The 21,277-nt window shown below is 37.0% G+C and overlaps 1 protein-coding gene across 1 annotated transcript in view; it reads left to right on the forward strand.

Annotated features, from left to right (window-relative positions):
• The first annotated feature begins 15,753 nt into the window (after window positions 1-15,753).
• Window positions 15,754-21,277, forward strand: part of Sgcg (sarcoglycan gamma) — a 77,557-nt gene continuing 72,033 nt past the window's right edge. The window contains exon 1 of the mRNA XM_046447887.2: window positions 15,754-15,914. The gene's annotated coding sequence lies outside the window, so the exon portion shown is untranslated. The remainder of the gene's footprint in view (window positions 15,915-21,277) is intronic.

A 21,277-nucleotide genomic window follows, 5' to 3' on the forward strand; every position in this document is an offset into this window, starting at 1 on the left:
AAAAAAAAACCTTTCTACTCTTGCCTCGGCATTTCTTGGGTGTTTAATCTTCAATGCCAGGAAACAAGGACCCACTTCTGATCTCCAAGACTGATGTCAATAATATGCATTTAACAAAGGGTGAAATATGATATATCAAGAACTATGTAATGTTTTGAATAACCAACAACAAAAAATTAAAAAAAAATGAAGGCAAGAAAAAAAAATAATAATATGCATTTAAGATCCCTTCATGTCTTCTTTGTGGTTTGAGCACTTATTTCTATTTTAGTGATGAATGATATTCCACTGACAGGTAATGCCACTGTTTATTCATCCATCTGCCTGTAGAAGGATATCTTGATTACTTCCAAGTTTGATAATTATGAATAAAATGACTGTAAATATCCACGTGCAGGTTTTTGTGTGGACACAAGTTTTCAGCTCCTGTGGATTATTACTGAATAGTGTGATTTCTGGATCAAATGATGGGAGAGAATGGTTAGTTTTGTAAGAAACTGCTAAGTGTCTTCCAAGATAGATATACCTTTTGCATTTCCACTAGGAATGAAGGAGAGTTCCTGTTGCTCTGTATCCTGCTAGCATTTTGTGGAATCAGTGTTCTGTATTTCAGCTATTATAGTAGATATGTAGTACTTCTAATTTGCATTTCCCTAATAAAATATAATGCCAGGCATTTTTTCATATGCTTGTTTGCTTTCTGTATGCCTTATATTTTAGGTGTTAATTTGATTATCATTGAGTTTTATGAACGATGTGTATATTTTGGATAGCAGTTTTTAATCAGTCGTTTTTTTCAGATATTTTGTCCAAGTCCATAACTTGTTTTTTCATTGACAGTATCTTTTTATGTACAAAAAATTTAATTTTAATGTTTTCCAGTTTATTCCAGAAATTCTTTCGTAAATTGTTCCTTTGTGCCTTTGTTATTATATCTAAAAATTAATTACTGAACTTAAGGATGTAAGATGCCGCACCACACTACGAATGGGAGACACCACACGACATAAATCACCAGAGAGGTTCCGCTTTATTACAAAAGGCTGTGTGTTTATATAGGAGAGGTAGCAGGGCTGAGGTAGATAACGGGTTGCCCGTTTATTGGCAAGCTCTTCCATATGTCAGTTCCGGAGCCCAAGAAGTTAATTCTTATTGGGGCTAAGGTTTCCCACCCGCAGGATTTGAATATTGGCGCCGGTGGGAACGTTTGGCGCCAGTGAAAGAAAAAAGAGGAGAAAGAGGGTCGTTAGGCGCCATGTTGGGGTTTTTCTCTGGGGTGCTGCTGCCGTTATATGTTTTCCCAACAAAGGATATCTAGATTTGCTAATATATTATCATCTAGGAGTTTCATAGTTTTTGCATTTTACTCTTAGATTGTGATCCATTTAGAGTTAACTTTTATGGAGGATGTAAAGTCTGTGTCTAGAGTCACTATTTTTGCCTGTGGGTGTCCAGTTGTTCCAGCATCATTTGTTTTCCATTGCATTGCCTTGGCTCCTGTGTGAAAGATCAGTTCACTATATTTACGTGGATCTATTTCTGAACCCTCTATTCTGTTCTATCAATTTAGATATTTCTACTAAGATTGTACTCAACTTGGAGATCCTTTCCTCAGCCATGCCCAGTCTATAAATAAGCCTATCAAAAGCATTCTTCATTTCTATTTTAATTTTTTTTTTAATCTGTAGTATTTCTCTTTTAGTTATTTCCTTGAATTTTCATCTCTCTGCTTACATTGCCCATCTACTCTAGCATTCTGTCTTATTCCACTCATTATAGCCCTTAGTATGTTAATCACAGTTGTTTTAGATTCCAGGTCTGATCACTTCAACATTCCTTCCATATCTGGTTATGATCCTCACTGTCTCTTCAAGCTGTGTTTTTTGGCCTTTTAGTATGCCTTGTAATTTTTCTTGATAATCAGATATAATGTACTGTGTAAAAGAGTCCTTTGGTGGTGTTATGTTAAGGTTCCTAATCATAAGTCCTCTGATTAGGTCTCAGTTCTATTGGTGAACTTGTTGTTTCTGGCATGTGAACTACTTAATATTTCTCAGTCCCTCCCCACCCGTAGGTGGAACAGGATGGCTAAAGTGGGCTGTAGCTGGGTATTTTCCTTCCCCCAGCTCAGTTAGGTATTGATGATGTACTTGGAAGGTTAGACTCTGGTTAACTACTTTCTCCTGAGGCCAGGCCTTAAGAAAGACAGAGTGCTGTAGCATATTTCCAAGTGGCTGCTTTCCCTCCTTTCACTGTCAGAAATGCCAAGGAATTTTTCTCCAATATTCGCTGTTCTAGCTGAGATCCTGGATATAAAACTCAGAAAACCATGGGGGCTACCCCTATGACTGGGTCCCTCTGGAGTTTTGACTCAGAGTTGTCCACACTGAGCCTCTAACAGCAGGTGGGTTTCAGTTCAGGTCTTTCTGGCCCAGCACTGCTTCCTACAGAGGTTTCTGCTCCATCAAGTTCTGACTGGGATTCTTTGTATTTGCTTCTCTGTCCAACATGGGAGTGGCACTTGACCCTGTGACCTTGTTCCTCTTTTGGATCCTAGAAGAGTTGCTGGTTTTTCTGTTCAGATTTTGTTAGGATAGCAGCATGGGGAGCTGGAAGTCTGCTCTGGTTTTTGTTTTGTTTTTCCCTATGATTGGCTCTTCTTCATTAATTGGGTGTCAGCTCATGTGTCAAAGAAAGACCTTCTTTGACGATTATATTTAAAACATTCTGCTAATCACCTTATTGATTCTCTTAAGAAACTTCTTGCTGAGAAATTGTCTTATTTTTATATATTTAAATATAAGCAACAAACACTTTAAAACTTAACAAATAAAAAAATTCAGGTATATGCCAGAGATAATCATTGATGGAGATTATCTAAATAGAGCATGATTGGCAGCTATTAATATTCAGTCCATTGTGCAACTATTCCATTTCACCAAATCTCAGATGCCAATTTTTCTCAAATTTTAATAGTTCTGAAATTGGGATGTATATTATAATCAGTGATATACCACAATTTACAGAAGTATTTCCTTTCTTAGTAACATAAAAGTAATGGTTTTCTTACAGTTGTCAGTCTTAGATTTGAGCTATAGGATGTGACAAAGTCAAAGGCTTTTCCATGAAGTTTCTGGAATCATTAACGTGTCTATAATTTGTCCAAGTCTTAAATTTGCTCACTGGTTTTCCCTTGCCAAATCAAGTAATCTTTCTCCATCCTTCTAACTTACACTACCCTTACACTGACTACCCTAGGGACTATGATAACAGTCCCCCTTATTTATATGTGCTAATATGGAGATGGTGGATTTCCATAATTTACTAGTTCTTTCAGCATAGCTAATGGTAGGGAATCATGCACATTTGTGTTCGCCACCTTATTTTCAATACTCATTTCTATGTTACCTTGTTCCTCACTCTTCCATTTGTTTGAAACTGAATATATTTTTACACAAACTCCACCTGTACAATAATTAATTAATTAGTTAATTAATTATAGATAGGCATGTTTTTTAGATCATTGCTCTGGTTTAGATAAAACTTGCATTAGATTATATTAGAAATTATCAAACACCAACTACACAGTTTTGAACACAAAAGATAATTTATTGACTAGTGTAAGTGAAAAGTACAAGATTAGGTCTGGCTTAGATATGTCTTGATCCGTGGCCTCAAACATGTTTCTCCATCTCTCAGCTCTGCCTCTGCTATGTTGGCTTGTTCTCATAACAGCTAACAAACTCAATTTTACAGCACTTCCAAATTCGAGTCTGACAGAAAAGAAAGTGCATCTTCCCAGTCACTGAAACAAAAGTAGTGAGATTGCTCTGCTTGAGCCTAATTGGCTTGATTTGAGTACTTCTAAAATAACCTCTATGGCCCAAAGAATGTCATGTTCTGATTGGCCAGGCCTAAGCCACATGATTTTCCACTCACCTGGAAATTGTGTTGATCTGATTTGAACAAAATATATGGAATAAAAGTATGTGCAGTGGTGATTCACCAAAAAGAAAATCCAAGTGTCATTATCAGAAGTGGAATTTATGGATGTTGGGAAATAAATGAGTAAACATTTTGAAGTTTTTAATCTCTCATTTTTAAATGAAAACATTTCTCTCTTTTCGAAATATTAGTGAACACAGAATGTTTGTGCTATGTGTAGAACTTTTTGAAATTGTAACACTTTGCTGAAATTATATAATACACAATCAGTGCTTGATATCACACAACTTTTCTCCATGTTAAGAAGCTGGGTAGGATCATGGATATGATGTGCTTAGGTCAACATTATTCTTCTTTTTCCCTTTAATTTCAATTCTTCATTTCCAATTAAAGAAGTGTACCTCAAAAATTAAGTATCTATACACAAATGTTCATTTGCTTATTATAGGAATAATACACACATTATTTGAAATGATTTAAATCAAACTATGTAAGATGTCTGCGGTTGCCAAATGGCAGACAGCAGTGCCATCAGCCAAGAAGAGAAAATATTTGGAGAGAAAGTGAAAGAAATGATGAAAATATATTGAGTTTACAATATGATAATTTTAAATGTCCATATTTGTAAGTCCTCAAACACGAGGGATCTGAAGCAAATTTGTTGTTTCTTCTCTTCCTATGGTCACCTCTTCACTGTTGTCTTCCCCCATGTTTTAACATAATCACCTTATGACCATCAGCCTTATGACCTCTTGGCACAGCATTCCTGTTGTCATGACCCCTCTAGAATCCAAGTACTCATGTTCGGTGTAAAACACCTTTTGAGAGAAGAGAATTCTAAAAACTTCTCACTAGGTGAGGAATAGAGGTCAGGAGCACAGGGACTCTCAGGAGGTGACTTGAGTGGGAGGGACAAAGTTCAGAAGCAAGTCAGATTCATCTGCATGGGAATTCCAGCATCTTTACCTCCCAAAGGGTAAAGACATCCCTGTGTGTTGGTCAAGGTCGTCAACCTGCCAACATCATATCAAGAGCAGCTATTGACAGATGATTTTGATTCCAAAGCTAAACTATAAGGAGAAAAAAAGAAAAAAATAACTTGGTTTGATTTTATAAAAGTGCTATCCTATAGTCTGCCTATGAGAGTTAATTACTAATTGAGCACATGAAGGATCAGGTATAACATTAAGTCAAACTACCGTTATCAGATTAGGCATATCACTCAGTAGGGAAGTCAAAATATCTTTATCATAAAGGCTACCTGCATTATAATCTATTATTTATCTATCTTATTTCTTTTGAAAATTTAAGCATTACTGTAATAATAGCTAATCATTGAATGTATGTCTTACTATGTGTCAAGTACCTTTTATACATTATCTCATTTAATTATTTTACTAAACTTAAATGGGAGATGGTATGATTCCCCCACAGTAATAGGAGAAAATTGACCATTAAAAAATAAATAACTTATCTTACATTATATAGCCACTAAGAGAAGTTAAACAGCTATTTAAAGCTCAGCTGACTCCAACGCCTGGGATTCTGAGCATTTGTTTTTATGATCTCTAGGGAGAAAGAAAGTAAGAAAAAATTTTAAACTAATAATCATGTAGTTTTTTATCAGAATCAGAATAGAAGATACTGGTCAAGCTGTCAAATAGAAAAGACCATCAGATCTAGGAGGCTGAGCCTAAGTCACTGACACAAAGATTAAATTCAGAAGTAGGAAGGTCAAGGTTGAGGGGTATATTGAAGGGAATCAGATTTCCTGTTGAGGGAAGATTGCCTTTGAATTGGAATATCTACCTCAGGTTCTCTATCCCAGCTCTTACTCATGGATTAACCCAGCCTCGCATCTACCTCCATTCCCTAAAGCATGTGCAATGTTTCATTTCAGAATTGTATCTGTGTTCCAAGAGGCCACCAGGGAGGTGTCTAACAAGCTCTAAGTATGTGGCATTTCCTTCCCTCTTGCAGTCTTCTTTTCAAGGAGCTAAGTTGGTAGATTATTTTCCAGGTTTGGGTTGTTGATCTCTCAACTTCCTGGTAAGTTAATAAAAATCATATCACTTAGAAGAATGGCATATCCCTCAATATGTATTGACTTTTATACATTTATTGCCGCAGTCTGGCTGGGCACACAATCACGAGCCACCACACAGCTTGTAGATTCAAACAGCAACTCTTTATTCCCGCACTCACACCAGCCGTCTACAATCACGTTCTGGGGAAATCCACGTTCTCTTCCCAAATCCCCCTCCACTGGGCTTCTATCTCCCAAAATATACTGTCTGAATCCCGTGAGAACTCAAGGGGAACTCAGGCAGCAGGATACGCCCTATTCCCAGCAGGAATAATCTTAAACCTTAAACCTGGAACCTAAACTGGGAACGCCCTAAACACGATTATCTTAAAACCGGGAACACCCTAATCTGCCTTGGTCCTTGAGCAAGGTAACCTACATTCAATGTCACTGCAACATGTCAGCAACATGGGGTACGCTGGCAAGGAAATTGTCATACCTGCTTGGCTAATGGCTCCCAGCAATTTATTAAGTTATAGCTATGTAATATATAGAAGAAATACAAATGGCCAGAAAATATATGAAAAAATGTTCAACATCATTAACAATAAAGGAAATGAAAATCAATATATTAAATACATTTAAAACATTCAAACATTGGAAAACTTAAGTGGATGAGTTAATGATGGTTTGTGCTAACAGAAAATTAACTACCACTTGATCTCTTCAAATAGAGTTAAGGTTTTCTTTCTGTGCTTTGATAGCCATTGGATTATACCTTGATTGTAATACTAACCACATTGTTCAGTAATTATTTAGCTGTCTTCTCAGCTGGAAGAAAGCTACTTAAGTAGAGGAAACAACTTATTTATCAATCCATTCATTTAGCAAAATTTAATGAGTATCTAGAGGCTAAGGAAATATATGCATCAAAATTCAATCCTTGAGGTCAAACTTAAACTCACGTGACCATCACCAGGAGAGAGACAAGTAAACAGCTAGGAATCAGTCTATGCTGAATGCCCTGAGTACTGGGGGGATACTTAGTAGGAGGGCACCAACCTTGCAAGAAAACAGGATGCTGGGCAAGAATGGAAGGGAGGGTTAGAGAAGGCTACATATTAATATTGAATAGCCCTTACTATATAACAGATCCTCTACAAAATGTCTGTAGTTGCTAAATGCTGCTTTTGATTGTTTTGTTTCCTAGTTTGAAAGGATTGAGAAAAATCATATTTCTATTTACTGCCCACATTCTGAGACAGGCCAAGGAAAGTGGCAGATGAGGCTATGACTTTGTAATAAAGAGAGCTGTTAAAGAATGTATCCTCTGCGTGCAGCAGTAATAGACTTTCTAAGGGTACACGTGCACAAGGACTCACTGACCTCAGGCAGCTGAAGCATCTCAGGTAACCTCTAAATGACTGCATTTCAGCACGAAAGATCAATGCAAAACGTGCACCCTCTGCAAGCATGAAGTCAGGTCCCTGAAGAGACAGGAGCTGTGCCATGCAGGTACACTTTCCCATTCCAGTTCACTGATGAGAGGTAAACATCCACTTTCCACAGGAAGAAATGAGTAAAGGTTATAGAAAGAGTCCAGGAACGTTGTACAATGGAAGGAGAATTCTCAGAAAGAGAGTAAGTTTCCCTTATGTAAATGAGCAGCATTGTCACAAATCTTCAGTGGTTGGTGTTCTTCAAATTCCTGGGGTACAGATCCCCCAGACTTCCTCCATATCCACACCTCCAATATTCTCTTTATTGATCCTGCTCTCTTCCTTCAAACTTATTTTATATCACCTATTCTTCTTTACAAAATTTCTACCATCATCTGTTTTGTAATCCTTGATCAGAAATTTCTGATCACAGTAAAGAAATTTTAGGAACATTTATGACTGTGTCTTGAGTATTATTGACCTTTGCTACTTTGCAATAAGAATAAATGTACTTATGTTTTATAAATGCATATTATATCCTCTTTGATCACATGCAGATATATGAAATGCCAGATGAATGTAAAGGGAAATAAATTGAGGCTAATTTGATTTTTACCAAGATATAGGCAGAGATATATTTACACAGTAATATATCTTACTCAGTACAAACTAGAAAGTCAGACTAGAACTACACTTCTTTGCAAGATTTTTTTTTTTTTTTTAATATGGGATTGAACCCAGGGGCACTTAACCACTGAGCCACGTCCCCAGTCCTTTTTATTTTTTAGTTTGAGACAGGGCCTCATTAAGTTTCTTAGGGCCTTGCTAAGTTGCTAAGGCTGGCTTTGAACTTGTAATCCTCCTGCCTCAGCCTCCCAAGCCACTAGTATTTGCTAGGCTTTGCAGAATGTCCTGAGTATAGATGTTACTGGGGAAAGATTTCAGTAGGAAGTTACTTCAATCCAGAATTCTAGGCTAACTGAAAATGATATTAACCTATTTTAGAGAGCAGAATCGATAACTTTCCAGTCATAAGAAGACTCAAACACTCTTCCTGAATAATTATTTGAGGGTGGACTTCATCATGGCAAGAGAGTAAATGCAAAATCATGAGAGAAACTTCTGGGAGTAATTAGCTCAGCTCAGAAGAGTGACACCAATCCAGATTGCAGCTCTGCAAAGGCTCAGTCCACCAGAATGGGACAGAAAAGCCCCAAGCACACGGATGCTGGAGAAAAAGGATATCATGGACAATGGGTGTTATTATTGGAAACTGGGCCAGAACTTGAGGATATGATAGAGGTGGTGAATGCAAGAAGTAAAAAGGAAGACAGTTAGAAAATAAAGGAAATGGAGTTTGGTAGCGCAAGAAAGTTAAGATCCAAGCATAACAGAAAATATATAAATTAGAAAATGAAGGCAAGAGAATTTCGTGAAGAAAAATGGAATTAATTACAAATAGTAGATTAAATTAATAAAAGCTGACATACAGCTAGGATATGCTGAGGAAGGCATATTGTGCCCTAGATGATAAGGAACATGAACTAAACTGATGGATAATGTCCAAAGTTACGACACTGAGATACAGCAATAAGAAGTCTTTTAAAGGTTATAAAAAGGAAGATCTAAGTAGGGACCTCACACAAGTGCAGATGAAGGTGGTCGAGCAGAAGCAGAAACAGCAGGGTTTTTATTATGAGCCCTTCTGATCAATTTCCTCCTTAACATGTGCAAGTTCTACTTTGATCCTTATTTTTAATGTATTTCCTGTGGTTCTAATATGCACATGCCACACTTCCATTCCCTGCCTAAAACGAGAATCGCTACCCAAGAAGTCAATACTTGATGGAGTTGTAACATCTGCTACCTATAAATTATGCAAAGTCATATCTTCATGGAGAAATAATTTTAGGATATTATGACCCAATTCAGCAATTGCTAATAATAAAGCATGATATTATGAAATTTCAGTTAGTACTCTATTTCTTTATATATATACTTTTAGTTGTAGATGGACATAACTTTATTTATTTATTTATTTTTTAATGTGGTGCTGAGGATCAAACCCAGTGCCTCACATGTGCTAGGCAAGTGCTCTACCACGGAGCCACAACTCTAACCCAGTACTCCATTTTCTCTTCTGAAATCTGTTTTCTTTTCCTCTGAGAATTTATTACATGTTCTATTTTTCTAAAATCACAAAGATTCCATGTGTTTTTTCCCTTTTCTGAGAATGTTAAATTACCCCTTTATACTAAGTAAATTTTTCTCAAAATACCGTAAAAGCCGTATAACACACACCTTTAATAATCTACTAAACATCTAGGGAGTCAGAATTGTCTTTGTTAAAATGTGTATGTTTGCTGATCCTATTTTAAAATATCCAAAGAATATGGGTGAGAATCATCCATGTAATAACAACCAAATGAAGACTTGAAGTTTTCGGTCAGGTGTAGAGTCGCTGGTCACTCATTTTGCTTATACTTACTTTGAGGATTGTAACTTCAACTGAAGAAGAAATACTTGACATGGTATTTTTTTAAAATCTTAGTTTATCAAATTACAAAATAATTAATTTGATTTCACATTTAAGTCATCCTGAAAAACACACTTTCACCTGCTGTTTACTGACCTCTTCTGGATAATTCCTGTAATGTCCTCTGGATCTTATGTTAGCTCTATTTTTTAAGATACTCTATGAAATTCATACACACACACCCACAAAAAAAAACACACACACACACACAAAAAAAAAAAAAACACTGAAAAGCCTGGTGTAATTATTCAGAGTTTAACCCCTTTTTGGGCTCACTATATGTAGCCCCTTGCTGATGGCTGCTAGTCTAGCAGAGGACAGGTACATAAACAAGTGATGGCAATGCAAATACAAATAATTATATTTGTATTTGAAAAGACATGTAGAAAGCTGATAGTGATATCTAAGCAAGCTTCAAAAAATTAAATAGCAGTTCACCAGCAAAAAGAGATGGGAGGTATCTTTAGTCAAAGACAAAGTCAGTAATAATACAGTAGTATGTGTGACATTTGTCTCACAGAATCTAGAGGACAAGAGGCCCCAGAGACGGACAACCCCAATCCCTTTTAAAGGCATGTGTGTCGGATCAAGAACTTGGTATCGTCTCCTGGAGACATGCTGAAGCACTTTAAGCAGAGGAGTGATGTGGACAGAATTACTTGTTCCTGAGGTTTTTCTGGCAGTCCCCAGGACTGTAGGAGGCAGGAAGACAAGGGGGTGGGCATGTGGCTGGAACAACAAACAAACCAGAGAAGATGCATCCCTACAGCCAGGCAGGAACACTGTAGAAAGAGCAGGAAGAGCAGAAGTTACAGGAAGGGAATTCCCAGGACTTAGTGACTGGCTGCCTGAGGAATGAGGGAGACTCCCAAGTCTATCTTCCCTGACATTGTGGGGGGCCAAGAAGGAAAAGATGGACAGAAGAGCAAGTTTGGGGAGACCAGGAATTTTGTTTTGTAGGAACATCTCACATAGTTTGAGGGGAGTTCATCACAAGAACTTATGACTACAATTATCATACAGTTTGAGCATCCCTTATCTCAAATGCTTTCGATGGAAAGTGTTTCAGATTTTAGAGTTTCTTCAGATTTGGGAACGTTTGCATAGACTTTACTGATTGAGCATTACTCTGACAATCCAGTGCTCAAAGAGCACTTTGAAGCATGTTGGATTTTGGATTAGGGACATACAACCTATATAATATTATGAAAACTATTAAATCACGGCTCCCATGTACAGAGAATTCTCAACTTGATGGTTCAATTATGATATCTCAACTCAACAAATGGTTAAAGTTAGAATTTTTTTATATATATAATAGTGCAAAAGTGCCTTGCCTTCATTAGAAACTGCATGGAATTTCAATTCCAGGAAATCTGATTCCACCTCGCTGTCGTGGTCAGCAGCAGTGACCACAGCTCCCAGTCAGCCCTGTGGTCACAAGGAGAAGCAACCACACTGCAGTGCCCTCTGTTGCAAAAAATAGGATGATGGGCAGGTTTGACCTACCATATTTTTAATCAGCCATATTTTCAACGTTCCATGAGTTTATTGGGATGCAACCCATCCTAGGTAAAGAAGCATCTGTATTCAACTTTAGCTGATCTGATAATTTTCACTACTGAATTTAAAACCTGGCCTTCACAGCAAGTATTTTAAACTTCTATGGTTTTTTCAAGATTTGAACTATCTCATTCCCTACTGTCACACTTTCTCCATGGAGGACTTTACCTCCTACTTCATGTCAAAAGTAAAATGGATTGGTCCAAAACTGACCACATCACTACCAAAAATTCCCTGTTTTCATTAGTTCTGAAAATGAACTCTCCAACCAAACCTCCTAAGCTATATAGCCAGCCACAGGGTGACCTATGCCCAGGCAGATAAGAGACTAGAAGGAGAGGAGCCAGAAGGGGACAGAGCTCACCAAGGACTATAGTGTGATATCAGGAATAGGAGCAGAGGGAGAATGAGGTGAACCCTAGAATGTACCTCAGAGGTACTCTGGCTGTGCTTGGAAGTCAGCAGAGGTGGAACACAAAATACCCAAGAGGTACTAAAGCCACTTTGACCATGCTTTATTACCTTTGTAACACAGAATACTTACTTGTACCTACTGAGTGTTAGACTAGGTTTTCATTAACATCTCTTACAGCTTAAAATGTTATGATTTCATTGAATACATATCTAGTATGTGTATATGAGTTTCAAATGTAAGCTAGACATGCATTAAAACTTTGAAAATCTTATTGTAATCGCTTTTTTTCATTTTTTCATAATTTTTTATTTATATATAACAGCAGAATGCATTACAATTCATATTACACATATAGAGCATAAATTTTTTATATCTCTGGTTGTATACAAAGTATATTCACACCAATTCATGTCTTCATACATGTACATTGGATAATGATGTCCATCACATTCCACCATCATTAATAACCCCATATCTCATCTTTTCCCCTCCAACCCCTCTGCCCTATCTAGAGTTCATATATTCCTCCCATTCTCCCCCTCCCTACCCCACTATAAATCAGTCTCCTTATATTAGAGAAAACATTCAGCATTTGGTTTTTGGGGATTGGCTAGCTTCGTTTACCATTATCTTCTCTAACTCCATCCATTTACTTGCAAATGCCATGATTTTATTCTCTTTTATTGCTGAGTAATATTCCATTATGTATATATGTCATTTTATTATCCACTCATCTACTGAAGGGCATCTAGTTTGGTTCCACAGTTTAGCTATTGTGAATTGTGCTGCTATAAACTTTGGTGTGGCTGTGTCCCTGTAGTATGGGTATAGATTGAGGAGAGGAATAGCTGGGTCAAATGGTGGTTCCATTCCCAATATTCCAAGGAATCTGAATACTGCTTTCCATATTGGCTGCACTAATTTGCAGCCATATGGAAATGGTACAGAATAGAGGACACAGAGACTAACCTACAAGATTACAATTATCTTATATTAGTTGCCAAAAATATGCACTGAACAAAAGATAGCCTCTTCACCAAATGATGCTTGGAAAACTGGAAATCCATATGCAATAAAATAATAAAATTAAATTAAACCCCTATCTCTCACCATGCACAAAACTCAACTCAAAGTGGATCAAGGACCTAGGAATAAAACCAGAGACCCTGCATCTAATAGAAAAAAAAGTAGGCCCTAATCTCCATCATGTGATCAACTTCCTTAATAAGACCCGTATAGTGCAAGAATTAAAATCAAGAATCAATAAATGGGATGGATTCAAACTAAAAAGTTTCTTCTCAGCAAAAGAAATAATCTGTGAGGTGAATAGAGAACCTACATCTTGGGGGCAAATTTTTACCCCTCACACATCAGATAGAGCACAAATCTCTAGGGTATATAAAGAACTCAAAAAGCTAAACACCAAAAAACAAACAAACAAATAACCCAATCAATAAATGGACCAAGGACCTAAACAGACAATTCTCAGAAGATGATATACAATCAATCAACATATATATGAAAAAATGTTCATCATCACTAGCAATTAGAGAAATGCAAATCAAAACGACTCTAAGATTTCATCTCACTCCAATCAGAATGGCAGCTATTATGAAGACAAACAACAATAAGTGTTGGTGAGGATGTGGGGGGAAGGTACACTTATACACTGCTGGTGGGACTTGATGTAATCATTTAAACTAACCTGTTTATAGTTTGAATCTAAAACCTTCCCTGAAAAGGCTCATATGTGTAACACTTGTTCCCTAATACAGCTGTTTTTAGAGCTGGGGCTTTTGAGAAGGCGATTGGATCATGAAGGCTTTAACCTCATCAATGGGTTGACCCATTGGAGGATTGGTGGATTCATAATTTGATGGCATTATTGGGAGGTGATGGAAACTTAGAATGTGAGATCTCCGTGTGTGTGTGTGTGTGTGTGTGAGAGAGAGAGAGAGAGAGAGAGAGAGAGAGAGAGAGAGAGAGAGAGAGAGGTGTTTCCTAGCTACTTGTGATGCCCTTAATGCCATGGTGGTACTTCACCTCTGGCCCAAAGCAATAGAACCAGACCATGGACTTGAAACTATGAGCCAAAATCAACCTTTTTCCTTTTCTAAGTTGTTTTTCTTAGGTAGTTTGCCATAGATACAAAGAGCTGACTAACATACCTATAAAATTAAAACTGATTTAAATCATTCTCCTGCAATACTAAAAGTAATGTTGATAGTATTTAGTGAATCTATAAATGAGAGTGGAAATCACACAGAAATCTTGACTGTTTTTATAATGCATCCCCCAAATATTGAAAAGTTCATTGTTACAAACCCGATTCACTGATTGATGACAAGGTCCCTTGATATGTTACCTTTAAATAAGTGACATTTCAATCAGCATATAAAGTTAGGATTTTGAATTCAAATATCAGAATATAGAGTTCAAACTTTTACTTTTCAGACACATACTGATATAAAATTACATTTCATATCATCATTGTTCAGTACACCATTTTTTGTTGTTAAGAATTTACAGTTATGTTATAATTTTGTATCTAACCAAATTGCCATACGGAAGATATAATAATGTGCTGAGAATTCATAAAAGATTTTTTAAACACCTTATAAATATATAATTAATTAAAGCTGTACCAGCTTTTAATTTAAGGCCTGCAGCTGTTGGTGTGATAGAAGCATCAAATTTCAAGAGAAGTTAGAGTATGAATAAACCAAAGAAAAAGTCCCCCCAAGAAGAAAATAAAATAAAAATTAAGCATGTGGATGATCACTGCATTGCTGCTTATATTCAAGTTTTAGTTCTAAAAAGGTAAATTTCAAATACATAATTTAGATTGTTTCAATTCATGCTGCAATCAAGTCTCCATTAAAATAATGCAAAATAAAAAAATTAAGAGTATCCAAATGTTTGATATTTATTTTATTTGCCCCTTATAAAAACTGGATGAGTTAATTTTTCTTAAAGACAATTTAAGATCACATAATTACATTCACATACTTTGTTAAATGTAATATAAATGTTAGTGGGCTGAAGAATAAGTGTCATACTTTTAACACAGATTTCATTTACCTTTTCTTTATTATGGTAATCATTACTTAGATTTTTCTGCTCAAATATCTACTTTTTTCACTTAAAAAGAGGCAAAAGGGAGTGATTTATTTTTCTTTTTTTCTTTTCTTCTTTTTTTTGGGGGGGTGTGCTTGTGTTACTGGAGATTGAACCCAGGGAAACTCTACTACTGAGCTAAATCCCCAGCACTTTTTTTTATTTTGTTTTGTTTTAATTTGAGACAGGGCTGACTAAGTTTTATGGCTGACATCAAACTTGCAGTCTTCCTGCCTCATCTTCCCTCATCACCAGGATCACAGGCCTATACTACTGCACTCAGCAAGGGAAGTGATTTTTAAAGAGTGACTATTGTTTGATAATTTGCAATTTCTTTGGATGAGATTAGTACACATATAATATTAATAAAGTCCCCAAGTTCTAAACACTGTATGTTAACTAGAAATGATTGTTCATATTTTATCAACATTAGATTCTGCCAGAAACTAGTCTCAGAAGTTTCTCGTTATTCATTTAAGGTAAAGTTTATTTTAGAAAGTTATAATTAAATGAAACAGTCATAATTCAGGGTTTAAATGTAGGAATGTTGGTTTTGTAAGAACAGTTTGGGCTTGTTTTGTTTTGTTTTGGGCACACTGAGAATTGCATGCTGGAAGTGGTTCCCGAACAATTTCAAGTGTGGCCTGAGTTGTTTATGTCACTGAGTAAAATTAGAAGGGCCTGTTGCTAGTACCAGCGGCTGAAACACTAGCCAAAGCCAAACACGTGAGCGCCTTTTCTCCCTGGCTAGTTGGTAAAGCCCAACTCCTTCCTTCTCGTCCTGTAAGTAATGGAAAAGTTTGAAACACTCTCTCTCCAGTAGAACTCAGGCCAGCTGTCACTAATTCTCGTGTGTTTGTCAAAATTTCTAAGGTAAGTAATCGTTTTAAGTTGGATTTTGTATAATTCAAAGTATAACTTAAAAAACAAAGAATTAATAGGGTTTCTTGATCTGTTTTCCTTCCTAGGTAGAAAAACTACTTGATGAATTTAAATTAAATTTAAGCTAACAAATTAATTATTTCTAATAAATATGTTTTGATTTTAACAAAATTAAGTTAGCTTCTCATTTCAGCTCTTTAGATTATTCTGATTACTAAAATGCTACATATTTTAGCATTATCACATATTTCTCATATTTTCATTTTGTAAAATATGGTAGCATTGCCATATTATTAGACATTTAAGTTGTATACTGTAGTTAGTTTAGGCAAAGTATAATCTTTAAGATCAACTTCTTCTAATTCTACTCTAAATTTTTGTGATAAAATTATTTTTGTTTTAGAGTATATTGATAGTTTTGTTAGGGATATTAAGAAATAGACTGAAATTAATGAGACCAAAAGTCAAGTGGTTTTATCACGTGGGAATAAGCAAAACAAGAGCAAAATATCAACCTGGCTCCTAACTGTTCTTGCACCATAGGAGGAATGTTTCCCTTCCCAAATCTGAAAAAAGACTTAAGTGCTGCTCAAAATTCATTAAAAAAGTAAAATAAGTAGGGTAAAAGAAAAGATGTGCTAGTGCTTTTGCTTACTGAACTTGTAGGTCCCTTTTCTGTGTTTCCTAATATGTGATAGTTTGGAAAACATAAATTTTTAAAGAAAGTAATACAGAACCATAATAAGGGAAAATGTAACTCAATTGCCTGAATGATTCATCAACTGGATGGAGTAACTCACTAGTACAAAAGAAACTTCAAAATGTACCACATTTACTTTGGGTTTTTTTTGTTGTTGTTTTGTTTGTTTGTTTGTTTGTTTCTTGAAAACATTTTACAATGAGGAACAAAGAGGCATACTTAAGGAATTTCAGAACTAGTGGTTCAAATTGGGGTTAGTTTTATAGGTTCTAGAATTTGAGATTTTCTTTCAAAGCCAAATGAAAAGTAGTATTTCAGTGTAGTTAGATATACAATTCTAAAGATTCACAAGTACAAGTTTCCAAATGATGCTGGCTAAGCTTGCATTTAAAATACTGAAAATAAATTTGTCACATATTGTCCTATAAAAAATACACTTTCTGGTCATTAAACTAAATTGCTGTTAGAAGAAATGTGGAAATTAAATGCTAACCTTGAATTATTAGTGGTGTCCAATCTGTTCAGTGCTGTGTATTTTGGAAGGGCTGCAGTTCTTTTTCTAGTCTTTACTCCGTGGCCCATCGTGACCCCGCTGCTGCCTCCCAGTTGTGCCCATCATTGCTGTGGCTTCCCCTGGGGGGGCCGCAACGCAGCAGAGCACTGAAGATGTCCGCCTTGCTTCAGAAACCTGCCTGAGCCTCCCCACATGTTTCGTTCTATCCTTCCTCCTTTTCTCTAAGCCTTATCAGCATCTCTCTGGCATTATTCTTCTCTGGACCGCCACAGAGCCAGAAAAATTCATGATGTTCTTATTATAGAATCTATCCCCCACTATATTTTTGTCCTTATAGACTCCAATGTCTGTTTAATTTCATGTGTTGTGCTATAGAGAATTTTATGGGAAGATTGGTACAGGAGTATTTATTAACTTGTGACTTTGCAAAGGTCTCCAGACTTCTCTCAAAATCCCTTGAAATGTCAACATCTACTGGACTTGAGGATGCCTGGTGTGTAGCATATCCTCAAGGAACTGTGAGGCTGAGGACTTAGGGAGGGCTCTCTTTCGATCAAAGGCATTGGTGCTTCGTCCTACGGTAGAAGGAAGCCCCTGGAACATTTATGACATAAAAGCTGTGCAGTCCTACTTATTATTTGTAAGAATTGCCCTTTTTGCCATGGAAAATGAATTACGGCAGTGGAAGAGGAAGTGAGGGATACCTTGAAATCTAGCTTCACCTTCATGACTATTTTAACTCAATTTTTAAATTTTTACTTTTTCTTGGGAAATGTCTTTGAAAAGTATAACAGTTTTGTAACAATAAATGGTGAAAAGTTTAGGCTGTGAAGTCAGATTGCTGTGTTCTAGCCACATGATCTCCTGTGGATTACTTAATTTCTAATGCCTGTTTCTTCATTTGTAAAAGGAGGCATTAAGTCCATAAAAGGCATTTACAAAGTTTCTGAATTCCGAGTAAATAGTTGTCCCCATCATCCTTATCATAAAAAAAAAAGACACATAACCTCTTATCTTGACCAGCACTGACAGGAAATAAGGGAAGAACTTCAGAGAATGGCTTTGAATGGTTAAAACGGTTACTTGGCTTCTCCAATCCTCTAAAACAGCCCCATGAATAATCCCTAACCACGAAGGGGATTCCAGGCTGAAGCTATTTCTGCTCCAGCTGAGAATGTTCTCTGCATGCAGAGACAGCTACTGAGGAGTGGTGTGCACATTCCAGGATGCAAATAGCAAACCCTGCTTAAGTTCTCTGCAGCTGACGATCTCTGATGGTAGAATTTAGCCACAACAACAACAAGAAAATCAAATAACTGTTTAAAATTCCTATGAAACTTTTCCTTTCATTAACATTTTAGGTCTTAATGAAACCTTTATATCAAATATTCTGAAATGTTAATCTTGGTGAAACATAGAGTGCATTTGAATATGTATATTTTGGCACCATTTGAAAGTCACATTAAATCATCCCATCCCAATTTTGAAGAAAAGGTAACGATAAGGGTAGAAGTGAATCATGGCCCTGAAGACCTCTGAAACTTTTTTAATAAACTGTCAAGGCAATCAGAAGATTGCATATGTACTTTTGATAAGAACCTTAATTATGTTTACCTCAAGAATTCTCTTGGCTTTAAATCTTTCATTTAGAGTCTTGCAACTAAAAAGTTCAGCCTAGCTGATACATTCAAATAACTTTCTTAAAATTTGTTCTTAATTTTCTCAGAGTTAGAATTTAGTTAAGTGCTCTTTTTAGGGCCTAGCCAAATTAAAGTTTGTTTTATTTTGTTTTGTTTTTTAAGGGGGGGGGGAATTGAGTTAATTTGCTGAAAATTTCAGTTTCAGTATAAAAAAACAAAAGTTTTGATAAATTAGATAACAGGCTACTTTATTCTCTGTTTGATTAAGCACAGATTTCATGAGTTATTTTAATTTAAGGTTTTTCTAAACTCTTTCTTTATAAATAGTCAAGCCTAAAGGTTATATCCATACAGTATAAATGGCACTGCCATAATGTTGGTCTCCCTTACAAAGATGGTATATTAAATATTAACTGGCTACTGAATGGCCAGTAATTTTCCACATTTCTCTGGAGACTTGCCTTGGGATTCAGCCCATGTCTTTGTCTGGCGCTCGCTCGCTCTCTCTCTCTCTCTCTCTCTCTCTCTCTCTCTCTCTCATCTCTCATGCCTAGCCTGCTTTCCTGGTTGCTGATTAATTTATCTTGAGAGCATTTCCTTAATAAATTATCTATACAAGAGTCCTCATCTGAGGCTCTGCTTCTGGAAAACCTGGCTTAAGATAAAGCTGAACAGTATTCTATTGGGAAGTCCATCAGTGGGACTGATCGTACTGTGCCCCTATCTTTCCAAGAGCAATTGCTTAGACAGGATCCCCAGGAACCAGGCTCTGAGCTGCAATCTACATGCCAGTTTTTTCACTTAAGCACACCTTCAATAAAAACACCTGCAGGAGAAAGAAGGCAGTGAAATTGAACCAAAGGAAATGCCAAATAGCAATGTAGATGTGATAGAGCTGGGATGGACCTCCAGGCTGTATCCCAAATTGAAGGAAGGGCTGGAATTTTGCACCTGTACCTTGATCTGACATTAGATAGATGTAGCCCAGGTAAGGCAACTCAGCAGTCGACAGTCATTCTTGTCTTCTGCTATTATTGCTATTCTTAGCTAAGAAGTGAGTATCTTAGTTCTCAAGAATGACCATGGCAGCAAACTGTTGGAGTCCATCACTCAGATTCTCTTGTTTCATATACCTAATTTGGGATTCTGATTGGTCTCTTTTCTGAGAAGGCTACTAAAAGAAGGCTAATTGAATGAACTACAGCCTCTACTTGTGAGCTGTTCCTCAGGATTGCAACTAATACTTATCATTTTTCTCTATCAACTACTACCTGCAACTACCCACTCAAGATTCCCCTCACTGTCAGATGACACCATTGCTAGTCGAGGTAGCCAACCTGGTGAAGTGACTTTGACATCCATCTCTGAGAGGTCTGAGCTTATCACCATATCCTTATCAGCCCAGTACACTTGTGGCACCTGTTCATTTACTGTCAAAACAGGAGAACACCCAGAAATGCCCTGTTGGTCTACCTGGGTGACAAAGATATTCTTCCTAACAGCTGTTGTCAGAATGGTGCACCCTATTCTTCCTAGTGGTATCTTGTCATGGGGCTAATGGTCTGAAAGCAGTTTGAAGACTAATGGAACTAATGTTGTGCTCCCTGGTAGAAGAATTCCTCACTGAGAACGGACTTTGGTACACAGAGCCCATGGTAGTAGGAATGGGAAGCTCACATGTTCCAACTGGTCATAAAAAGTGATGCTAGAAAACATGACCATTTCCACACTCGGCCTTGGCTCTGAGACAGATTTTTCTCTCCACCACAAAGCAGCACCATGAAGATGTTGATTGAGCATCCTGAAGTATTCCCTCTCCTCCAAGAGGTCTCCAAGGGGGGATCCCAATAGCAAATTGGAAGGATTCCTCAATCTGGTAGCTCCTTGGAAATACAATATAGGATAAGAATAGAGGGTCACTTGGATTCACTGCCATTTCATGGAGAGACCCACATCAATGGAGCAAATGCTCTATAAGTCCTTGTATAGAAATGCTGGCTGAGGTCTTATAGACAGAATATTCCACTCCCAGCATTGGAGTCTGTTCCAGTCAATATGATGTGATCAGCTGGCCACTGAGTGGCTTCTTGGTCTTATTGAAGGATGGCACTGTCTCCAGGTTCAGCACTGGTATCTGTCATGGGTAGTTTTAGATCAGCTTTGCTGAAGGAAGCCCTTGCTGTTGGGCCCATGCATGATCTTGATCCCACACCATTTTGGGATACTCTATAAGAGTCCATGGTGGGGGAACTGGAGTGGGTGATGAGGGACATTCTGACTTTTTGATGCCTCCTCTGAAGTGGACACTCCAAAGAGTGTTGACAAAGTTACAAAGGGGAATACAAAGAGTCCCTTGTGACTAAAAGACTCATCCACAAACCTCTTTCCCTGAATTCTGTCTTTCCAAATTCCCCTCTTCCAGGCCCCAATGGACCAGCTTAGTCATCTACTACCATCCATGGACTGTGTGTATTCTAACTCATATGATTTCTATTTCTAT

Source organism: Marmota monax, unplaced genomic scaffold (genome assembly GCF_021218885.2).
Source record: "Marmota monax isolate L192 unplaced genomic scaffold, Marmota_monax_Labrador192_F-V1.1 WCK01_AAM20220418_F8-fsc00043, whole genome shotgun sequence".
Lineage (NCBI taxonomy): Eukaryota > Metazoa > Chordata > Mammalia > Rodentia > Sciuridae > Marmota > Marmota monax.